The sequence below is a fragment of the Harpia harpyja genome, chromosome 20 (genome assembly GCF_026419915.1).
Source record: "Harpia harpyja isolate bHarHar1 chromosome 20, bHarHar1 primary haplotype, whole genome shotgun sequence".
NCBI lineage: Eukaryota > Metazoa > Chordata > Aves > Accipitriformes > Accipitridae > Harpia > Harpia harpyja.
The window spans coordinates 4,420,567-4,443,226 of NC_068959.1; the positions used below are offsets into that span (position 1 = coordinate 4,420,567).

The following is a 22,660-nucleotide window of genomic DNA, read 5'->3' on the forward strand; positions in this document are numbered from 1 at the left end:
ATCTGCTTGTAAGTGGCTGTTTAGCACCTTAATTCTGTAAAAATACATGCTTGTGAAGTAGATGATAATAAATACTGATTTCTCACTTATTATTCTTTCAGGAGGAAAGTTCTGTAAGTTGCCCATGTAGGGAGACAGCTGTCAGTGTGAGTATATCACTTTTGAGAGTATCAGGAAACTAAAAAATGTACTTGTGTGTCGAATGCTAGCGCTGCTCGATTTTAACGCTCACTCTTTTCATTTTCAGTCATGTTCATGTCTTCCCATCGCTGAGGTAAGCCTATTTTTTTTTTAAGCTATTGTAGTTGTTGAAGTTCAGTATTAACTGAGTTTCAGTTTGTTCACTTTGCTCCTTATATAACTTTTGCTTTCGGTTATGAGGAAGATTTTAATATGCTAGTAGCAGCAAAACTGAGCTTGATGAATAGTGGTGGGGAGGGAAGCAGACGTCCTCCCATTATCAGTGCAATCAGAACCAAGCCCAGAGTCAGGCAAAAGTCCTTTGTGGGTTTGACTTACAAATCAAAAGATACAGGCTCTTGCTTTGAAAATCTCTGCAAGACCTTGTTTTATGGTTAGGTGCCTAAAAACTGAGTGAACCTGGGCCAGAGATGTCAGGCTTCAGATGCTCAGCTCTAGGTGTATCCAACACCATTTCATTTTTGTAAGCCTCCTCAGATATGGTGAAACCCGGCATTAGCTGAAGCTATACTTCAAAGAGGTTACTTTTATGGTTTGAGGTTTTCTGAGAGATGTGACAGGTGTTTCTTGCGGCATGCATGATGATTCGGTGTTTTACAACCCCCCCAAAGTTCTTGTACCAGTTTTCAATAGAATGCAAAATATCTTACATGTAATTGTGACATGCTGCCACGTTTACGAATACATATTTCTTCTTTCTGTAGATAAACACAAAATGCATTCTAGCTTTTTCTAATGCCTTCTTCATTTAACAGCCGGGCCACGAATTGGCATGCTTTGTGGAAGGAACTGAATACATGCTGAAAAACAACATCTGTTCAAAAGTAATAATTGCAAGGCTTAATCTAGCCTTTCAGACTCAGCTGGGTAGAAACCTCTGTGAGGTAAGACTTTTCTTCCTTTTCTATAGATTTTTGTCTATCTTTTACAAAAGAAAGGATTTTTTATAATTTAAACATTTGTAGCTGTTTGATTACTTTCAAATAAATGTGTTTTAAATACTCGTTTAATGCAGGAGCCAGGTATGATAGATGCAACATGCGTGAGGCAATGGAAAGCTGCTAAAATTGACAGAGGAATCAGGGAGATGGGTTGTCCCCTCTGTGCCCCTTCCCTTCTCCAAACCCCTTTAGCATGAGGACCTTTAAACATAGATCTCTGGGAGAGGAGCTTTATTTAAATTGCTTTTCTATTCTCCTTTCTCAAAATGTGTTTCTACACTAAATAGTAATGATATAAAACCAGACAGTAGATATACAGAAGCTGCATGGCTGGGGACAGGCAGGCAGAGGCATCCCTCTCTTCTGGAGCATTAATTCTACCTAAGCTGCAGTTTCTTCAAGGATGCTTGGGCATGAAATACTGCTGTGACCTGCAGCATCTTCAAATTGTGATGATGCTCAGGAAGACTCCTGGATCCCCAGATGCCTTTTCTGAGGCAGTGAAACCTCCTTTATTTACATACTGAGCAAAACATTTGTGTAATTCAATGAGACATGGAAGATGCTGATTTTGCAGTGTCTCAAGCTCCTTTAAGTTAGCGTCAAACTTGCAAGGGGGAATATTGTTAGAATGGCATTGCAAGACCCAGCAGACCCACCGCCCTAGTCTTACCCAGCTTCTCATACTGCTCCATCTGCCCTGTTTTCCGGGTTGAAACAGCCTCGTTTAAATTACTTCAGCTGTAACTATATGACAGTCCAGCTGTCACCTTCTTAGTCACCATGAAAAGCCACTCTTACACTCACTGCTGAAGGAACAATTCTTTAGGAATTGTCTTTGAAATCCTTGCTTAGCTCCAAAGAATGTATGTTTTAACTGTTTCATCTAAATCCTTTATTTTTTATAAAATCTTTGGTAACCCAATGTTTGCTCTTTCTTCCATCACAGAGCCTGGCACGCGGAGATCAATGCCAGTACAAGACCAAGGGAAATGTGAAGGAATTTTTGAATAAAATCCTGAGAACCTATCAAGCAATCAATAAACCTAGAGCTTAAAAAAAAAATTTTTAAAAACCCAAAACTCTCGATAAGAAGAGGGAACAGAAAAGTTATTTATTGTATTTATTGTCCACCTGAAATATAAAGGGTAGAAATAACGACTGCTAAACCAATAAAACTGCAATTTACCTGAGCACCAAAAGTGTCTTCACTTCATATGTTTTGTACTTGGTGAAAGGTTTGAACATCCTGTTTTCTTAAGAGTGGGTGCCAAAATGCTTCTGCAAAGCTCCGGTCCAACAATTTCACTCATGTGAGATGCTACAGCAAAATGCACACTGACCACTGTATCGCACCAGAAATATTTATGGACTTGAGATTCAAACAGAAATTCTGTGTTTTCTTTCTGCATCACTTTTATTTTTTGGTAATATCTACACACCATGAATAAGTCACTTAACTTCTTTCTTGCAAGGTTGCACATTTTCCTGGCCATAGCCACTTTTTTCTTCTAAATATTCAGTAGTAGAGAACTCATGAACATCTTAACATACAAAAGCAAAACTATACCCAGGGTTAATTACAAGTTCTTAATGGGCTTGTGTATTTGGAACGTGTTTCTTTCTCAGGATGTATTTAACACTGGCTTTGAAGAAGATCTTTCTATAGTGCCATGAGCTCAGATACGCTTCTCTAGCACCTCTCCACTCAGCTCAATGGAAACAAAAGGGTAAAAAGGGAGCTTTGCTGGAAAAAAAAACCCTATATAAGGGGAGACACTTATCTCAGCCACCTATTCCAGCCTTACTAATAGTTTCTTAGATCTCTTCACACAAGGGAAAATCCCAAACAGGTGAGAGAAGGTCAGATTTCATCTCCTTTGTGCCTCAGAGAGGAACAAAAGCCATGAGACATTGTAACAGGGCTGGCCTTTGAGATGGAGGATGTTAAAAGACCTCCAATGACATCACTTCTTCACCATCTCCACCGGAGTATGGTGGATTTTTCAGACTTCAAGGAACAGACACAGGCTCATAATTCCCTTTCTTTTTTTCAGCATAAAGTGTGATATTGATGGGATGAACATATTTCTAGGATCAAAAGTATGATGGAAATGCTAATCAACTACACTATTATTCTTAAGATTTCCATTAATATGGGCTTGGGGGAAAAGACAGAACTAGATTATAGAAAAAACATCTGATGCCACTATATAAAAGGAGTTAAACTTATGTAATATATATCATATCAAATGCATTTCTTGATGTGTTTCTGCTACCTGCTTCAAATATAATAAGAAAATAATAAATATTAAAATACAAAAGACTATTTCTGTGGTAACGCCTACGCAGATGAAACCAAGAAATAAAACGACGACTTCGCCTTTCTCACATTTTCGCATCTTCCTACATTTTCTACTCCAAGTTCAGCTCAGACAGCTTTCTCCTAAATAACCATTTTTTTGGATTCTAGTGCAAAGAAAACTCATCCACATTTCTGACAAATCAGCAGAATGCACACACATGCTCCTGGCCTTGAACAGAAGAAAAAGGCTCATTAACATCCATAGAATTTATTGAACCTATCATGTCAGATCTCAAATTTCCAAATATCACCTCACCAAATACTGATATTCAGTCTTGTTAATATTTCCCAAGTGCAAGTCCAAGCTATTTCAGTGTTTCCATGATGCTTTGCTTTTTGTATCTTTGTGTGTGCAGCTCATCAGCATTTTGTCTTGTCACAATCTGTAGCAAGCATAAAATCTGAAAAATGTTGATTCATTTTTATAGAAGAGCAAAAGAATTCTCAGGTCCCAGGACTGCAGACAGCTATTCTAACCTATGTTTTCAGCAGCTGCAAGGAAAAAGAAAATTCTTTGTCTAATACTTTTACTCCCCAAATTACTTCATTAGATTTATGAAATAGATACAGTAATTGTGAAGTCGTGACACAAGCAAAAGACACATAAATTCAGTTCTACCTAACATAAGCTGGCAAGAGTCAAATGCAGTCAGCTTCCAGTCACATCACTTCTGCAAGTAGTAGCACACTCTTGCACAGAATTTCAAAAACGAACCCAACTTACTAAACTGAAGAAGATAGATCTGCAAAATATCTACTCATCTGATGCCTCGGTTTGCAATCTGCGTGACAGAAATAATTGTTGTGTGCTCAAAGCATTCAGTGCAGATTTGTGCAACCTGAAATAAGTGCCTCCACTGCTGTCTGTCACTGTAGTACCCCTTGCATCTGTGAGCTGATGCGAAGTGTTTGCTTGCACTGGTGACCTCCCCCAAACCTCTGTGATCTAGAGTCCAGAAAACGTGGTAGTCCTCCATCGTTGTGTATTTTAGCCCTCTGCCACCCCACTGGCACATTCAGATCTTCTCATTGGGACTCCTACGTCCTGCGGGGCTTTGCAAGTCCCAGGGCAGCCCTGTGGGAAGGGCTGGATGTCTCTTGGCAGGACCAAACGTCCCTTCAGCCAGCCCTGGGCCAGCCCCTGAGCAGATGTGGGCCCCAGCCAATGCTCTTGGGCCTCTTCTCTCTCTCGAGTTTGGTTCACAATAAGATTGTGAAACTGCCAGATGAAAACAAGAGGAAACTAATCCATTGAGTTACTTAATTACTCTAACAAGTACCTTTTCCTCTTATGTCAATTATCTTGCTCTAGCAGCTCTCTAGCAGGACGTGTCATACTATGCTCTGATGGAGACGATGTGGCATAGGGCAGGCAGGACAGAGGAGGTGAAGAAGGTCAGACATTCAGTATACAAGATGACCTGCCTGTACAAGTCAGTCATATTGTGGAATAGATTTACAACGGGGAATTGATAATCAACCATGATTTTAGGAAAGAGCCCTTCTTCCAACCCTTCAAACCTGTCCAGGTGTCCACAGCAAGGTGTGTGGTCGTTTTCAAGTATGTACAGTTGCCTTGCTTCTATGACTCACATCAGGAAAAGAAGGCTCTGAACACTATTTACTTTATGATTTCTGAGACAGAAACCCTTGATATCTGAGGATGCAGGGCAGGAGTGGCTACTTTCCGCAAACTGGAAAGTAACACCATAATCTCTGTACATAGCACCTCTTTCTTCAGGAATGTCTGTCTCACGAGAGTTAAGTGCTGGGAATGTGCAGACAAATTCCATACCACGTACCACCACAACTATATGATTTTCTCCATTAGCATGAAGTAATGCTAAACTGTATGCTATGAGTGATCCAAAGGCACTTGAGAAGCTACTCTACTTTTCAGCAAGGAAGAATTCTCCCAGTCCTGGTACACCAGCGAGCACACAACCCTTTCTTTGAAAGTTTTTGCTGCTGACAGCAGTCAGCCAGAAACCCATTCACAAGATCCGCAGTTCCACAGCAGTATTTTCTTAGTGCTGGCATCCACTTAGTAGCATGGCTATTACAAAACTTCTAGTGTTGTCTTCAGAAACCTGGCTAGGACAGCTTTTTATGCTTGAGTCTCTGCTATGATCCTTATCAAGGCAGAGGTACAGCAGCAGAGCCAAAGTTCTTGTGCTCCAGTCCGCTATCCCTGATTTTACGTAACTCCATGACCTCCTGCAGGAGAAGCCCAAGCCCTAAGCAGCATCAACAACCTAATAAGAAGCTGTCTCCAATGACATCTAGGTGAACACTGGTTTAGACGGTATTTTTGGAGGGACTAGAACTGCCCCAGTGCATCTGGCATGTTCTTGTTTGTTCCTGAGTCTCTTGCACCCCTGTAAGAACAAGTCTGGTATATGCCATGCTATGGGAAGGAGAGGCACTAGGCTGCCATTCAAATGCTTCCCAGTCGTAAATCACACTCGATATTTAAAAGCAGTTTTACATATTTGTGTAAGAAAGTTGATCTTATCTGGCTGATCCTCACAACACCCTCCTGAGGCATGTGGACAAGCCTCACCCTTCTAGTCTTACAGAAAAGTAAGGAAACAAGAGTTTGGTGAGATGGAGAACTCATTTCTACCCAACACTCTGCATTTTACAATTGCCTGAAGACTGATAGTGTTTGCTTGCAGAGCAAAACACACACCACGGTTTAACATTGCCAGGGCACAAATGACAGCACACATAATATCAGGTGGTGCCACTGGGAAGACTAAAGCCAAAGTAACTACCATTTCCAGTCTGTTTTCCCCCCAGATAAGCCTATACCTGGCAACAGCTGGTTATAGCTCCCTTCCCATCTTCTCTATTGGTCTCCCACTTTTGATTCAATCAGCTAAAAAATATCCTAAAGTTAGAACTAAAATTTCACAGGACTTTTATATGCATCTCTCATGGAAGCAACCATGGTGATCTATAAATTACAGCATCTTCATGGACACACACACTGTAGTGTAAGTTGCACACTAACCACCAGTTCAAACAGTAATCTTTTGTCACCTTATATGAACTTCTGTAAATAATCCTGAATGTTTACACCACTGTTATGAGATACAAGATAAATGTTGTCTTCTTCCTGTTGAGAAACTGAATGTATTATAGCTCAGCAGCAGCAGCACAGATCAGGCAACCAAAGGAGTGAAAGGGCTGGAAAGAGAAGGCCGAATGCTTCACTAACACAACACCTAAATTACCATAATGGTCTTTTTTCCTGATTCATATACAGGCTTTAAAAATCAAAGATGCTTACAAATGAGCAATGTGTCTGAATTGTTTCTGCTATCTTAAATCTAGTAGTATAGTAATACATGAAACAATCCTAAACTTATATCAGGTTATAATCTAGAAAAAAGTGATAGTAAGTAAGAAACTACATTAAAGATATTTTTCCATGTAAAATCATAGAATCACAGAATGGTTTGGGTTGGAAGGGACCTTAAAGACCATCTAGTTCCAGCCCCCCTGCCACGGGCAGGGACACCTTCCACTAGACCAGGTTGCTCAAAGCCCCATCCAACCTGGCCTTGAACACTGCCAGGGATGGGGCATCCACAGCCTCTCTGGGCAACCTGTGCCAGTGCCTCACCACCCTCACAGTGAAGAACTTCTTCCTTACATCTGATCTAAATCTACCCTCTTTCAGTTTAAATCCATTACCCCTTGTCCCATCACTACACGCCCTTGTACAAAGTCCCTCTCCGGCTTTCTTGTAGGTCCCCTTTAGGTACTGGAAGGCTGCCCTAAGGTCTGCCCAGAGCCTTCTCTTCTCCAGGCTGAACCACCGCAACTCTCTCAGCCTGTCCTCATAGCAGAGGTGCTCCAGCCCTCTGATCGTTTTTGTGCCCTTCCTCTGGACCCACTCCAACAGGTCCATGTCCTGCTGATATCGGGGCCCCAGAGCTGAACGCAGTACTGCAGGTGGGGTCTCACGAGAGCCGAGTAGAGGGGGAGAATCACCTCCCTAACAGTGAGATTTCTTTTTACTCATGTCAGAAACAGCGTCATCAAGAGGCTTCACAAGAAAACAGATGCCCCTGATTTGTTTATTGCGTTCATATTGCTAGTTTTTTATTTGATAACTTTCAGACTAAATAAGTATTTTCCAGGGGTAATAGGTCAACAAAAAGCCCAGGAGTGAGGGGAGTTTCCCCTGACTCCCCACAAAATTGGAATTGTAAAAGAGAAAAATAAGAGGGAAATCATGACTTAAGAGATGCAGATAATGATCAGCTTACTTCTGACTTTGCAAGCAGCCTGTGGGAGAGAAGAGAGATGTTCTGCCCGACATCACCTTCAGGCAGGATATAAATCAGCCATTGAGATATAAGATTGTTCCACGGTGGCAGAAAAAGTTTCTCACTCTAATTTTGTCATGCTTCCATACACCTGACATCATAATATTAAGTAAAACATAATAGAAAGGAAAGCATGAAGACTTAAAGATCCCCACTGACCACAAGGTATTTTCAGCAACATAGTGCAATTAGAAATAAAGGCTATGGTGTTCACAAGAAAGAAAAAGCGCAAAAATGCATTTAACTGTTATCACCTATTTAGAGGCAAGCACCCCTAAAGACTAGTTCCTTCAGCACATCTCACAATGATTTAAGAAAACAGGCGTTTAGGACCCAATGATCCCCTTCATTGGTGGCTGACTGAGGCAGCAAAATTTGTGGAACAGTTCTGGGGAAGAAGGAAGGGAAATTTAGGTGTTTTAAAGTATGGTCTCCCTGCTCCTTGCAAATTCTGTGATATTGATGGGCCATGGAGGACAAGATGGGCAGGCGAAGGATAATTTAATGCAGCTTTCATCGTTCCAAAAATCCTCTTATGAAGCTATGTGCAATTAAGAAAAGCTATGTGTACACAGCACACATTCTGCATATTTCAATATAATGCCCCCATTTACATGGGGCACAAAGATGAGAAAAAAAGAACTGGCAAGAATCTAGCAGACTTCTTGGGTTAGGTGGGAGCTGCTGCTCAGTGTTGCTGTTGGAGCTGTTCTTGCCACCCTGCACCAGCTTAGCTTTGTGTCAAACCTTGGGACAGTCTAGAAGATCAGGAGATCCCGATGACTGCTGAAAATTTTGTTCCCTGCTAATTGCCTCCTGGAGGGGTCCAGCAGGTAGAAAATGCTTGGGCATTGGAACAACCTGCTTATGGGGAACCAGAGTTTCCCAGGCAGTAAACTGAGAAATCCCCTTGCATGAGGGGAAACCACCAGGGAACTGGAGCAGTGTGGAGAAGCAGGGGCAAGAGGTACGTATTGCAGGAATGCTCTGCTGCCAGCCCCACGACTGCAGAGAGCAAGGCAATACCAGCTACAGAAATGAACAGAGGATTTTATCTTACTCTTATTTTATACTGATGTGATATAAGGAAGAGGAACTATGAAAAAATGAATGAGGAAAACCTCTGTCTGAATGCATACATGAGAGATGCATCAGGAAGGTGTCAGCAGAGGCATATGGAAGCCTAGTCTGATACTTGTTTGACACTAGAGACATTTATCAAAATGACATGTCCTAGCAAAGGTCATTATCTTGAATACAAATCCTTTGTGAAGACACTTAAAATGTACTGAGTCAAAATACAGACAGAATTCCTGCCATAAACAAAGTAACTGAAGTTATTGGCAAGTAGACGAACTATAATATCAATAGAAGGTGCAAAAATTCTCCAGGGAAGTGGTGGTTAGAAGATCCTGACCAGTGCTGACAGCTTTGCTACCTGCTGTCCCCAGGAGGTGATCCAGCGACTAGAAAATATGTGGGCCTTTGGAACAGCCTTGCTGTGCTAAACAGTTCCCTACGCAGGAATCAGGGGGCTGTGTGGGGTGGAAAACTGTCCAACCTAGAAGTAATCCTTCATTTTCCATCTGACTTCATTTTCTTCATACAGCTGGCAGAGGGCGAAGAAGAATGGGACTGTACCCACATGAGGTGCGTTCAGTTAAGTAAGTTTAGGCACACCATGAAATTGTACTTGGACAAGTTGTCAGTTTTTTTGTTCACAAAGGCCAATTCTAAGTGCATTCATTAAAAGTATCTTTTCAATCAACACCCAGGTAAGGACTTGTGACAACATGCTTCACCCTCTTCAGCTTTACCAATAATGAAAGGAAACCTGGCATAACTATGACTCCTTGCAAGTCTTGTCTGACATGGAAAATATAATGGATGGATCTATAATGAATTCTTACAAGATCTAACTGAATCTTTTTCATACTAAATGTAAGATCTAAATGTCTGTGTCCTGAAAACAGAAATATTTTCAAGGAGAATCTGGCTATTCATATTCTCACTGGAAAACTTATGGAAATGGTTTTCATTTTCAGCAACTGAAAACTAAGGAAAAACTATTTTTGAATGAGGTCTTCTGAGAAAACCTTAGGAGAATTAATAATGAAGACTTAATGTTTTTTGTTCCCACTCATTTTTTCCTCAGTTTCTTGGAATCAACCAAGAAATGGTTGCCTTCCGGCATGGTTCTGCCACACGGTTCTACAGTTGGCACTCTTCCAGCTCCATTATGAAATGAAGTTCAGTTATCGCCATGCTTTGGTTTTACTTCACACTTTGGTAATTATGTATTTGCAGTCATCCCTACTAAAATTCCTGATCAAGCTGGAAGACCAGTTATTGCAGATTAATCAACAAGGCTTAGATTGGCTAGAGCCCAGACTCACAGAGTAACAACAGTATCCTATCACATACTCTTTTCCAAGGAGGACCATCCAGTCCTGTAATTTGGCTATATTTATTACAAAAAGACACATATACACTAGTAAAGGGCATCTAAAAGTATATCAAGACACAAACCAAGTTCAGAATCAGCAACAGCACAAAAAATGTATCAGTTAAAAGATGCAGCCTTGAGAGGGTCTTCACCTTTCTGACAGTGTGTTTGTGCTTACATCCAGGTTGCAGTACCACGTGGTAAGTCCTAACAGCATGAGACATGTTCATGACTGTACATCTGGCTTGAGGTGTAACTTTATTATTTGTCATTTTCTTGGACTAATCCCAGTCTTTTAAGATGTTCAACACTAGATTGTGCAAACTTTCTTATCCCACCAAGTTAAACAAACAGAACAATGGTATGCAGGTGTGGTGCAATTAAATTAATAATTAGATTGTTTAATAGATCAGATGTGCAGATTACAGATAATGAGTAGTTACGCATAATCTTCTCTTATAAGTTTCAAGAACAGCAGCCCTACCATCTATCAAAACTGACAGATATCCACATGATGCGTAGTTCGGTAAGCAAGCTCAGGTTAGGAAAGCTGCCTTCTCCCATCTACAGTGTCTTTCATTGCATAAACAAGAATCAGCTTAACAGAATCCACTCTGTGCTTCTTGAAACTTGCACATCTCTCCAAACATCTACTCCCAGACTGCAAACAAAATACATAATAGTTCTTCTAGGAATCAGCCCTATGGCGCAGGACACCACCTCTTTTCTCAAGGGCCCCAAATTCATTGCAACACATCACCAACGTGTGGCCCAACATCCACTGCATATGTAGCAGTGCCACCAGCCACGGTGGGGATGTTCTTCATGATGCTGTATTTGAAGGGTAGCAGTTGTACAGAAAGAAAACTTGAAGGGAACTAAGGAACTCACAAGGTCAGAGGACAAAACAGAAAATGTGCAAAATGAACATGATACATCTGAAAGACAAACCAATCAGGACTGCATGCTGCAACTATTACCCTATTATGTAGCTCATGCTGGCATAGTGCAGTGGGTTTGCGCTGCTTCACAGCCATGGAATAAGCTGAAGGGCCACTACAATTTGTGCTCAAGACAGCAGTGCTTAATGAATCTGTGTGAAGGTCCAGACACACCCCAGGGGTGAGACAAGGTAGTTCACTTTCACACAGGAAGGTTGCTACCGATTCCTAGGAAGCCAAGCACCCTGAGCATCTCCAACTCAAGTATCAACAAAAACAGACCCAAAGCCAGCTATGGAACTGTCAGGGGTTATCTTGTAAGATGTGCATGGGCTGTCTTCTCTAGCAGTTAGACAGAAACAGCAGCAAGGTTTCCAAGAAAAGTTCCCATACTGTGCGCAGGTTTTTAGGGGAATGTATGTGTTTTCTTGAAAGAACTTGCAAATATATTAACAGGATTGCTGGCCAATTGCTTGACGAGTGGGAACATCAGTGTAGGAAGATGTGTGACACCAAATTATGAAGACAATGTTAATTCTCAGGTTAGAAAGCTCTGGATTTATAGGTTTATTTTAGAAGAATGAGCCTTGAGCAGATTGGATACAATCCATGCTGCTGCTACTGACATCTAGCAGAAATTGTAAACTAATTAGTATTTCAGTCTTCTCCTTTAATGAACAGTTAACAATCAAACAATATACGTGTACATTCAATACTATGAATTCTGGGACAGATGCCAAGTACAGTCAAGTTTGGGCCGGCAAAGGACTCTCGGCGAAGGTGAAAGGCAATCCTGGGGTCCAAACAGAAAGTTAAAACTAGGGGCTGCTGAAAACTACTGGTAAGAGTAATCCCTGCTGGTCAGGCTCTGCTGGGAGAGAGCATGTTCTGCTCTGTCTGTGTCCTGATACTGTAAGTTAGTATTAGTTTTGAGATTTACAGAACTGCAGTGTGGGAACAGAGATAAGCCACAACCCACAAGCATATACCCACGAGTATAAGAAAGTTATTTCTGGGCCATTCTAAGGCTCTTTTCTGCTTTCATGACTGCTAGGGTTATTGTTCCTTATTTCTGTGAATGGCTTCCCTTCTTTGGTAACAGGTAAAAAGCACGGGTATATAAATATATGCAGACTTATATATGCACACTTACATGTCTCACACACATGCATATCCTAACATATTCTCTTTATTAGTTTGCAGAGTCCTCAGAGTTTTTAAATAAAAAATAAAACATAGAGACTGATATGCGAGTTCCCTCTTGTGACCAAGTGATGTTATTGCAACATTTGAAAGTAAACACAAAATACGTATTTAAAAAAACAGACCTTTAGAGAGCAAAGAAACCATTCAAATTGCACAGAACATGTCAGTTCTGCATTTTTTTGTTCACTGGCCATTGATCTAACGTTTTTAAAAGAAATTACACCATCTGTGCATAGTACAGAAAGGAATTAACAGAAACATGTCTCTGGACAAGACTGTCACAGGTATGAATCAAAAAGGAAGATAAGGTTGCTACAGCTAAAATGAATCCTAGGCCCCACAGACAAAATCCAAAGTGGGTGGAAGAAACTGGGCAAACCCCCTTTTATTAGCTTTATCGTTGTTACAGTTTTTCTTCCTGGCAGAGGAACGGCAACAAATCCACTTCTTCCTCCTGCCAACTGGGTGAACAGATTTTCTCAAATCTGTGAAAAAAATGGCCACTTGCCAGTAGCAGAAAAAGGTGATATGGACATAAAAAGAGCATGAATGATTGAAACATAGGACTGAAGGGGAACTTAAATGGTCATTGAATCCCTTCCTCTGATCTGAAGCAGTTTTGTATGTCTAGACCATCCTTGACCAAAATTTTGCTTCCTTGGTCTGAAAAGTTCCAAAGAGGGTTCTGCAGCTTCCATAGGTAGCCTTTCTGAGCTATAACTCAGCTATAAAACTACAAAGCTTTTTCTAGTATTAAAAGTCAAAATGTTTGCTGCTACATCAGCTGCTAACTTATTAACAGTTATTTCTATTATCAGCTATTTTTCTGATTAGATCAAATCTTCAGCTGCCTACTTGGGACAGCCTGAGTCCTCTAAGGTTTGTCTTTTGTTCAGTGTGGAGGGAATCTATTTGTTAAAGCAGGTAATCAAAACCACAGTTATTACAGATAACATCTTAAAGACAATTTATTGTGTGCTGAACTCAAAGACATTTATCAGAACCTAAGTGGATACGCCCACTTCTGAGGATTTCATTACTCAAGTCAGCTACACTGTGGTATTTACCAAATAGCTAATGACATAAAAACTCTGAATCAGACAATCTTTTTTTTTCTTCCTTTTCCCAAAAACGATAATCTGTATATCAACACCAGTAAACAGAAGTTGAATTAGCTGGCAATTTATTTTTAACGCTGCTCAGATAATATTCAATCAGAGGATCAAATAACCTGTGTTTTATGGATTAGTGGGCAGAGTTACCTATCGAAAGTGTCAGGGCACTTATACATTAATACTGTAATAGGTATTAATGGCCCTGAGCAGCCTCACCTGGGGCCTCACCCACACCCTCGTCCCAGGGCCCCAGGTGCCCATTTAAGCTCAGCCCTGGCCCTTCCACCCTTCCCTGCGCAATGCTGGAGGAGTGCTGGTCTGCAGCCACTGCCACCCCTGTGCCTGGCCAGGGACCGTGACCTGCCTCGGCCTTGGACCTGCCTCATCACCAGGGACTTGCCCGATGATGTGAACCCTCGGTTGAAGCTGGCTGCCATCTCTGGACCTGCCTCGCTGAGCCGGTCGGTGAGGCCCCTGCCCAGCTGGCTGCGGTACCCCCCCCGCTCCCAGCCAGCCCTTCTGATGCCCTGACTGAAAACTTAATGAAAAAGGTAATGATTGAAAATCTGGTCTCTGCTAGTTAGAGATGACATACGTTTTGGTTTTTTTAATTTAGAGATTAGAACACGTTGGTCCAATGGGATTTTAATAACATGCCTACAGTATACCACAGGAATACAGTATCTCTACGTAATTTATTTTTAGACAGTTTAAGAACTATTGATATGCCTTTGTGGTGGCTCTTTCCACAGAAAGTACAAACAGCATCTGTATCAATAACTTTCTTATACTTGTTTTGCAGTTTAATGGCCACTGTTAACTGTAACTATTATAAAATTTGTCTGAAAGACATGTCTAGCATATATATAAACCAACTGCAATATACCATCTTATATCATACTCACACCATCAAACAAAAGGATAGGATTACAACATACTTGGAGTTATTCCCTTTAGTGATTCATACTTCTCTCTGGAGAGATAATATTAGACTGCTATTGCATTTCTAAAAGCTTAATATCATCATATAAACCCATGTTTTAATTCTTTCTTATAAGGGAAGGCATTTGCAAACAGGCATGTAAGCAAGCTATTATTTTCACTAATTTTATTTCAGATTCAGTGTGGATTATAAAAAGTTTTACGAGAGGACTTGTGTAATTTCTATTCCTAAAACAAGTTGTTTCTTGTTGCCTGCCTGTGCAGCAGCTGGTGTCTAGCAGAGCAGCTTACAAGCCTGCAGCAAACATAACATACTAACCTGCTTTCTGGGCATGATCGTCGTTTGCTACTCTAGTCAGTTAAGTTTTAAATTGTTAAAGCTGCGGTGTTTGATCACAAAGTTTGAGTAGTTGGGTTTTAAATTAAGAATGACAGTATGTCACTGTGTTTTCAATACTGTTTGTGAAATACATGGTTCTTTCTAAAATTAAGCTTTTTAAAAGGAGAAGCTAAAACATAGTACTTACTTGGCTTAGCACATTGATACAAATGAAGCTACTTTGAGAGAGAAGCTAGACCGACTCTGAGTATTGTTCAGCATGGAAGTGATGGTGCCTGTGTGAAACTTCAGCCAAAGCCCAGCACCACTGGCCTCCATTGTCATCCTTCAAGAGTTCAAGATAGCAAGCGTGCAACCTTGAGTAGCCTTTGGTTATGTGGATTTGTCAGAATCATGGTCATGACAAAAATCAAGCTGGGCTTGCATTAAAATGTAGAAGTCCTGCTATGATATTCAGTTATGCCAAAGTTAGCGTACCAAAAAAGCTGGTAGTCATTTCTTTGTGAGAGCTATCTGTATGAACTGTTGTTGTACAGCACAATATACTGCATGGTTTCAGACTTGATCTGACAATAAATGTCTTTGACTTTCCTTCTTTTCTTTTTTTTTTTTCTTCTCCAACTCTCTCCTCTCACTTCTGGACTCCTTCTGTTAAAAACTAGTTAAGAAATAGCCAATAATCTCAAGAGACTTGTCTTTAACTTTTCACACAGTTATTGTAAATCTTCCGAGTGCATGGCATACTGATTCTGAATTGACACACATTCATTCTTCAGTCTCAGGAAACTTTTTGATTTCCTGAAAGCTTTCTTATACTAATTAACTCATGGGTTTACTCAAATTGTTTTTCTTGATTACTACTTTAAAGCCCAATAATAAAAAATGCAAATATCACTCTTGATCAAAGTACAGAAAGACTATATAAGGAAACCTGTGCGAAATATTATGCAAAATATTCCTGTAACCACCATAAATGAGGTGCAAGTAGAATATCTCTTTCTGTAAATCTGTCTCTGGGAGAGACAATCACAGGAGGAAGGCTAAGCTTGACTTTGAGTGGCTGGATGATGTGGGCGGCCCATAGTAATGGGTTAGATCAGGAGGGCCTAGACCCAGGGGTACAGTTTGCCTTCAGCTCTTTGTCTCTTGTGTACGAGATGAAGGATCTGGAGACACAAGCAGGAGTTCTGTGCCAGGCACCTATTTGATACCTGGAAGATAAGTAGAAGACAGAAGCTCCTGGTGTGTGCTCATGTTTGTGCTTATTTCCTTCCAGTACCGACAAATCCGTAGCTGATTTTTTTGTTGTTGTTGTTCATATATACCTGTAAGCATTTTACAGGAATAATGAGTATAGCTATAAAGTACACAGAATTCTTCTGTACTATTCTATACTTCCTCCATTTTGAGTTAGGTATACAATATGTCTCTGCTACACTAGATCAAAAGAAGAAACTCTTCTATACAGAAAGCCTCAGAGATTAGTCTATGAGTCTTTCTAAAGTACATTTGAACCTCTTCCTGTACAGCAGCCCAAAGATTATTGGCAATGCACCAAACAAACCCATGACTGGTGGATTTAGATACTAGCTGCAAATCTGCATTAATCTGTTTACAGTCTATTACTGTCTACAGATAGTACCTCCTAAGATAAAGCTGCTTTTTGTAGCAGCATTTACTGAAAAATCAATTTAAAAACATTTAGTAGGAACAAAAGACTTGAAAAAATTACCTAGAACTTAATCTCCTACTTCCTTTAGGGTCTGAATAAATCAGTTGAGAACCATACAAGTAAGAGTGGTTTTGGTGGAGTTTCTAAACTAAATTCATTTTAAGTGTGCAGTGTATTTTGTCATTCTGTTTTGAGGAAATTGTGTGCTTTGATGGATATCACAGTCACTGTATGATAAATATTCCTTTCAGTTTGTTTCATAAGCCCTTCAAGATGCTCATTTTCCAACTTTTCAGATCTGTGTAAAGAAACCATAGTCTGATGTCAGTTGCATTTTGCCAGCTTTGCTTTTATATAGGGTGGATATAATCTACCACTGAAATGCTTCACATGTTTAGTATTACCTCTTCATAAAAAGATGCTATAAAGGCTTGTTATTGGTTAATTATAGCTATATGCAAGAGCCAGGAAAACTGTGGTTGTGAGTGTTTTGTAGCAGTTGGTAATAACTCAATTGCTCAGATATAACTAGAATCGTAAAGAAACACTGACTAGTGATGAGCTGTTACGCAGTATGTCTGCATAGATAAAATCTGCTTTTTTTTTTTATTATGCTTTAGGTAGTAAATTAAGAGGTATACTTTTGGCATCTCCAGTTTGGATGTACAAGACACTACTCAGCCCTGTGTCCTTGGCAGGGTGTCTTGAAGAGGCAGGCAGCGAGGATATGCACAGCAAGTGGGGAAGGCTTTGCTGTTCAGAACGGGGCCCTTTTTGGCCAACAGGTAGCTAAAAATCAGTAGAAGCTGCTTGTACTCCATCTTCTTTTGAAGAAATCGGTAGAAGCTGCTTGTACTCCATCTTACTTTGAAGAAATCAGTAGAAGCTGCTTGTACTCCATCTTCTTTTGAAGAAATCAGTAGAAGCTGCTTGTACTCCATCTTCTTTTGAAGCATTGAGCTGGTGTAAGCCTCGGCTGGCTGAGGCTTCCCTTTGGGGGGGGGGGGGGGAGCAGAAATGCAAGGCAGTGGAGATGGGGTGTTGCTCCCACATCGATTTTTGGGCTTCCAGGCTGAAAGGACCGAGCTCCGACCCTGCAGTGCCACAGAGCTGCTTCCCAGAGGCCTGGCTTGAACAGGAGGGCCTTGCCTGAAGAAACAGAAGAGGCTCGTGGGGCAGACTGCCTCGCCTCAAGGGAGATACGGCGTGACAGGTACTTCACGCAAGGGAGGGATGCAAAATTCACAGAGCAGAAAACGAGTGGGAGGCAGAGCCTGCAGCGAGGGCCCGAGGAGGAGCAACCACCCCTGCTGCTCCGGGGAAGGGAAAGCAGAAGCCAGGCGACCAGGGGCAGGATCCCTCCCTGCCCGGCAGGGGAGCACGGCCGGCTCCGGAGCGGGGCGGGACACCCCAGTGCCCGACCTCCCCATTTTAGCCGCGGGGCGAGGTCCGCCTGGGCGCGAAATGGCGCCCGCCGCCGCCTAGCCCCGCACGGCGCCTGCGCGCTGGGACGGCGGGGCCGCGACGGGGCGCCGCCCGCTCCTCCCTTCCCCTCCGCGGGCGGCGGCGTGGCCAGGGAGCTCGGTGGGCCGGCTGGCTTCGGGGCTCTTGGCGGCGTCTCCCCGCCTCTCCTCTGCGGCTGGCCTCGGCCCGGCCGCTGCTGCGAGGGAACCGCGCGGAGGCGGCGGTGAGCGGCCGGGCAGGCGGGGGAGAGGCGGCGGTGGTGGCGGTCCCCGGTGGCGGCCCGGGAGGGCAACGCGGGGCCGGGCGGGCAGACGCAACGCCGCGCCTGGAGACCTGAATTCTCCCTGAGGAGACCTGACCTCAGCAGGGCTCCCGCGGACGTGTGGCGTTCGTAAGCAGCTCCCTCCCCCCCCCCCCCCCCCTTACCGCCCTAGGCCTGAGGGGAGGTCACCGCCGCGGTCAGGCACCCGGCCGCGCTCCCTCCCCTCAAGGAGAAGCTGCGGAGGAGACCTCCGGGAAAGGTAATGCCCTGCTCCGAGCCGCCTTGTGCTGAGGGTTGAGGTGAAAACAGAAATGCAAAACCTCTCGGCGCAGGAAGGGGTTGACGTGCTTTCTCGTCGGCTTGTACCCTCTCTGAAGTCACCCGCCTGTCCCCACGCAGGCAAAATCACTGGAGAGGGACCCGGCGGGCTGGATGTGCGACCGAGAGCGTTGGGAGCGGGGTGCTGGGGATGCTCGGCTTGGAAAAGAAGGGTTTTTTCCAACGTAAAGAGCTTGAACGGCATGAAAGTCGGGTCGAAACGTTTCTAGAAAGCCTGTAGAAAGAGTGTTTCGGAGTATTTTTTTCTGCCGTGTAATGTTTGGGTAAGCCCTCAGGAGAACTCGTAAAGAGCTGTGGAGCTTCAGATGCGTCCTTTAGTAAAACAAGGGGAGCCTCGGGTGTTGTTCATAGTCTAAAAAGGCTATTCTGGTGGGGGTGGCTTTCTTCTAAAAATAGTGCATCAGTAGAACAAGAACAGCTAAATTTTGTCACCTAAGTAACACTAAAAGTGGCAGTGTGTTTGTATTTCTTCGGTTAAAACTAACGCAAGCATTAAGATGTTCAGCTGAATGCTGTTATTTTTAGGTCTCTGAGGTTTTGTCATAAACCTTAAAAATGTGATAAATCCCTTGAGAGAGAGGCTCAGCGGCTTAGTTTTGAGAAAAACGAGGACTGATTAAAAAAAAAAAAATCCTGTTCAGAAGCAAAAATGCCACCCATTAAAAGATTGCCGTGTCCTAAATGAAGGAAAAGCTTAATCTTGGAGCTCATCATACTGAAGGACTAGATCTTTTGAGACTTAAGCTTAAAATGCATTTTTGATCTATGTTTTGAAACATACGCAGCACTTGAATTTGAGGCTGCATCAGCAGTTGCAACAGCTTTCCAACACTACATTTCTTGTGTGCTGTATCTGCTGCTCTGGCTCCCCAGACACAGGCTCTGGATTCCTTAACGTTGTGAGTGGGTGACCTTGATATTATCACTGAACTGCACTTTCTTAAAGACACTGGGACAAGTACTTCAGCTGTTAAAGGCAGATCCAGAAACATTAATTTCCAACTGTTAGAAAGTTAAAGCTTAATTATGCCGCCTGCTTTATCCCAGTGGATTTCCAAGCTTAGTTATTTGAAAGGTTTTTTCTTTCTCAGGAACTTCGTTTCTGCTGAATTTCTTTTGTTTTGTTTTGGTTTTTTTTATTGTCTCTATTAGAAACCTGATTTTATGGTGTTTTATTAATTCCTGCTGAGTCCTGGTGTTGAGAAGTGAAAAGCAGAATCTGAAAATCAGAGGAAGCAGTTATTTCTTTGTGGCTTGAATCTGTGATATGTTGGGTTATAGTGATAAAACCTCTGTTTTGCAACTGACGTTGTAGCATGGGAAGTAGTGAACAGCTGCTAGCTCAACTGAGCCACTGCTGACCACTTCTCAGAATCCCCCGCTGAGACCCCATGTCATGGCAGAGATTTTAATATCTTGATTGTGGAAGAAGTTTACGGTTCCATTACCAGGATAAGCTGCAGAAACAGTTATTTAACTTGAATTTTTCTGGATCCCTGTTGGGTTTTGTGGATTTGAGTTTGTTTGAGTAGGATAACATGCAGCTGTACAAAATACTTGATCACAGGACATTGAGGTCAAAGAGTTTATAGAGGAAAACAGCTGTATAGGGTAGTGCATCAATATTTGATACTTTGTTCTACATGAATGAGAATATGAATAGATTTGATAAACCTTATCGGTTATCAAAGTGTTTCATTTCAATGACTGTGTTGCTGCTGTTTTATCTTTGATAATAATTTGGGTAACTCTACCTTAGACTAACAATTCACTCTTATTTACATAACAAGCCTGTATTTGATTGCATCTCTGGTAACTAGTTATTTTTTTATTATAAACATTTCTGCTTACATGAGCTGACATGGTTTGAGCTGCTTTGGATGGTTCTTGTGGCCTTGGACACTTAAAGGAAGCATCATTAGACTGTACACCTAACCTTTTTTTTTTGTTGTTGTTGTTAACAAAAACTTTCAGTAACTTTGTGTTTAAATGTAGTATCTAAAATTTTGCTACTTTTATCTGCAATGCAAAAGTATAAACTTCCTTCTGCATTGAGGGGTTCTAGGACAGGTCTGTGAAAGAGAAGCTCACTTCATCAGGAGGTAGTCTGTAGTTAGGAGGGAGTGTTCAGATGTTACAGGTAACCAGTCCAAACCTTTGTGAAGTTCAGAAGCCTGCTGAACATTGTAGCTAGTCTTTATCGACTACATTAATAGAACTATATTTGATACGTTTCTTCCTGTAAAAGGATATTACTGTCCTTTTCTTAATTTTCAGATGTTATTTTACTATTAACAATTATTTTGCTTGCAGCCACACTGAGAAGTGTTGGGAAGAATACTGAAATCTTGAGTTTAGAACAGATGGAAGGGTATACTCCCCCCATCACGATAGGCACATAACTGAAATCTTCCTCATGATACTTTATTTGGTGTGTTTTTATAAAAGCAAACTTAGTGATATTCTTGGGGGTAAAGCTTTGGATAATTACTTTTGATGGAAGACCCTGAAACGCAAGCTTACCTCTAATGTAGTATTAAAAGAAAATAGTGTGGAGGCAGGTAGGGGACCTTTAGTCTAAGCCCCCTTGATGTGGTAGTTTGTATGCAGCTCCCAGGCTGCACAGACTGTCATCTGGTTTCTGGGAGCTTGTAAACAGGGAGGAGGCTGCAGGCTGGGCGGTTTGTTGTTGATAGATGAACCGCAGCTCCCGTCTTGCTCCTTGCCGTGTGACGCTGTACCGGGTGGTGACTTAAGGCTGCTGCACATTTGGTGGTAGGACGCTGTGCCATGTGGCCTCTGTGTTTTGATCGTCTGTCACGTAGCTCCCTAGGCCAATAGACAGCCTTGCCAATAAAGGGAAAAAAGCAGGAAAAAACATTTTGTTTTTTTTTTCCCCTAGGTTTTCCATGACTCTTAGATTACATTAGTAGTGATAGTCAGTGGTGTTTACCAAACTTCACTACTAATGGTAATGATAATGCAAATATTCAATAATTTACTGTTTATATTGTACTGGTGGCCAATACAACGTGAATGCAGTTGCAACACTTGTTTCCCATCAGTTTTATACTTAATCTGACCTTCCGTTTCTATTGCTGACACAGTATTTGCAATTTGGGATAAGCTACCTTGTGTTAAGATGATGCCCTCAAGCTCCTTCACTAAAGCAAGAAAAAGTATAAATTGATGTCAATGTATTTTCCTATCATTTTTGCGTGGGATTTAATACAAGGGTAATAAAGGTTTTTGTGGCATTTTATCTGAACAGGAGGGGAAAGCAGACAGATGCTTTTGGGTGCCCCATGGCTGCAGCTGCCTCAGTTCATTCATTTATTGCCTATTGTAACTTGGAATCATTCTTTAGGTAAGAAAGCCACTTCAAACTATGTTGTGCGGTTTATAAACTTACACCTAATATACTTCTGTGTTGAATCTTTAAATTGTATCTCAGTGTTTTGCGCTCTCAATTATAATGTTATTTATGTGTTTTGTTTGCACATGTCACTAGAAATCTACCTTTTATGGGTTAGAAACTGACAGCAGTTTTTGCGAATTAATTTTACGTGCCGTGCAGAGTTAGCAAAAGGACAGTCTGCTCACTTCACAGAAGAACATGTAATACTTGCAGACTGTGCAATACAAGGCCACCATAAATTACAAACTTCTTCAGATGCTGTCTACAAACGGAGTTACTAATGTGTATCAACTTTCTTATAGACAAGCATGGCTATGCAGCTCTTAGATTTTCTCATGTGTGAGATGAGCAACAGCATTACTTGCACAGATTTCAGTGCTTGAGTTTGATTTTGCTTAGGAGATGGGGGCTGCTTCTCTCGTCGTATTCATAAATAACACAGGTACTGTACAACTATAAAGCTGATACTAACTGGGTAGTTTTTCAAAAGATGATGATATGACCTGGGAGAATCTAAAGCCTCATGTCTCCTATCTTAAAGACAAATAAAGTTCAGCATTAGAAGGTTTCTAAAGATTTTATTACTGGTTGAACATGATACTTTGTAAACATCTTCAGTTTCTAAATCTACTTTTTCATTTCAAATCTGTCATAATTTAGTAAGATGT

At 41.7% G+C, this 22,660-nt stretch overlaps 1 protein-coding gene across 6 annotated transcripts in view; it reads left to right on the forward strand.

Annotated features, from left to right (window-relative positions):
* The window catches only part of LOC128154986 (F-box/LRR-repeat protein 21-like), a 56,752-nt gene that overhangs the window by 23,970 nt on the left and 10,122 nt on the right, over positions 1–22,660 (forward strand). The window contains exons 1-2 of one of the 6 annotated variants that reach the window (XM_052816368.1): positions 18,052–18,196; positions 21,846–21,941. The gene's annotated coding sequence lies outside the window, so the exon portion shown is untranslated. Of the gene's footprint in view, positions 1–18,051; positions 18,197–18,223; positions 18,495–21,845; positions 21,942–22,660 lie in introns of those variants that run through there. The other 5 variants (XM_052816365.1, XM_052816366.1, XM_052816367.1 and 2 more) reach the window with 5 other exon arrangements.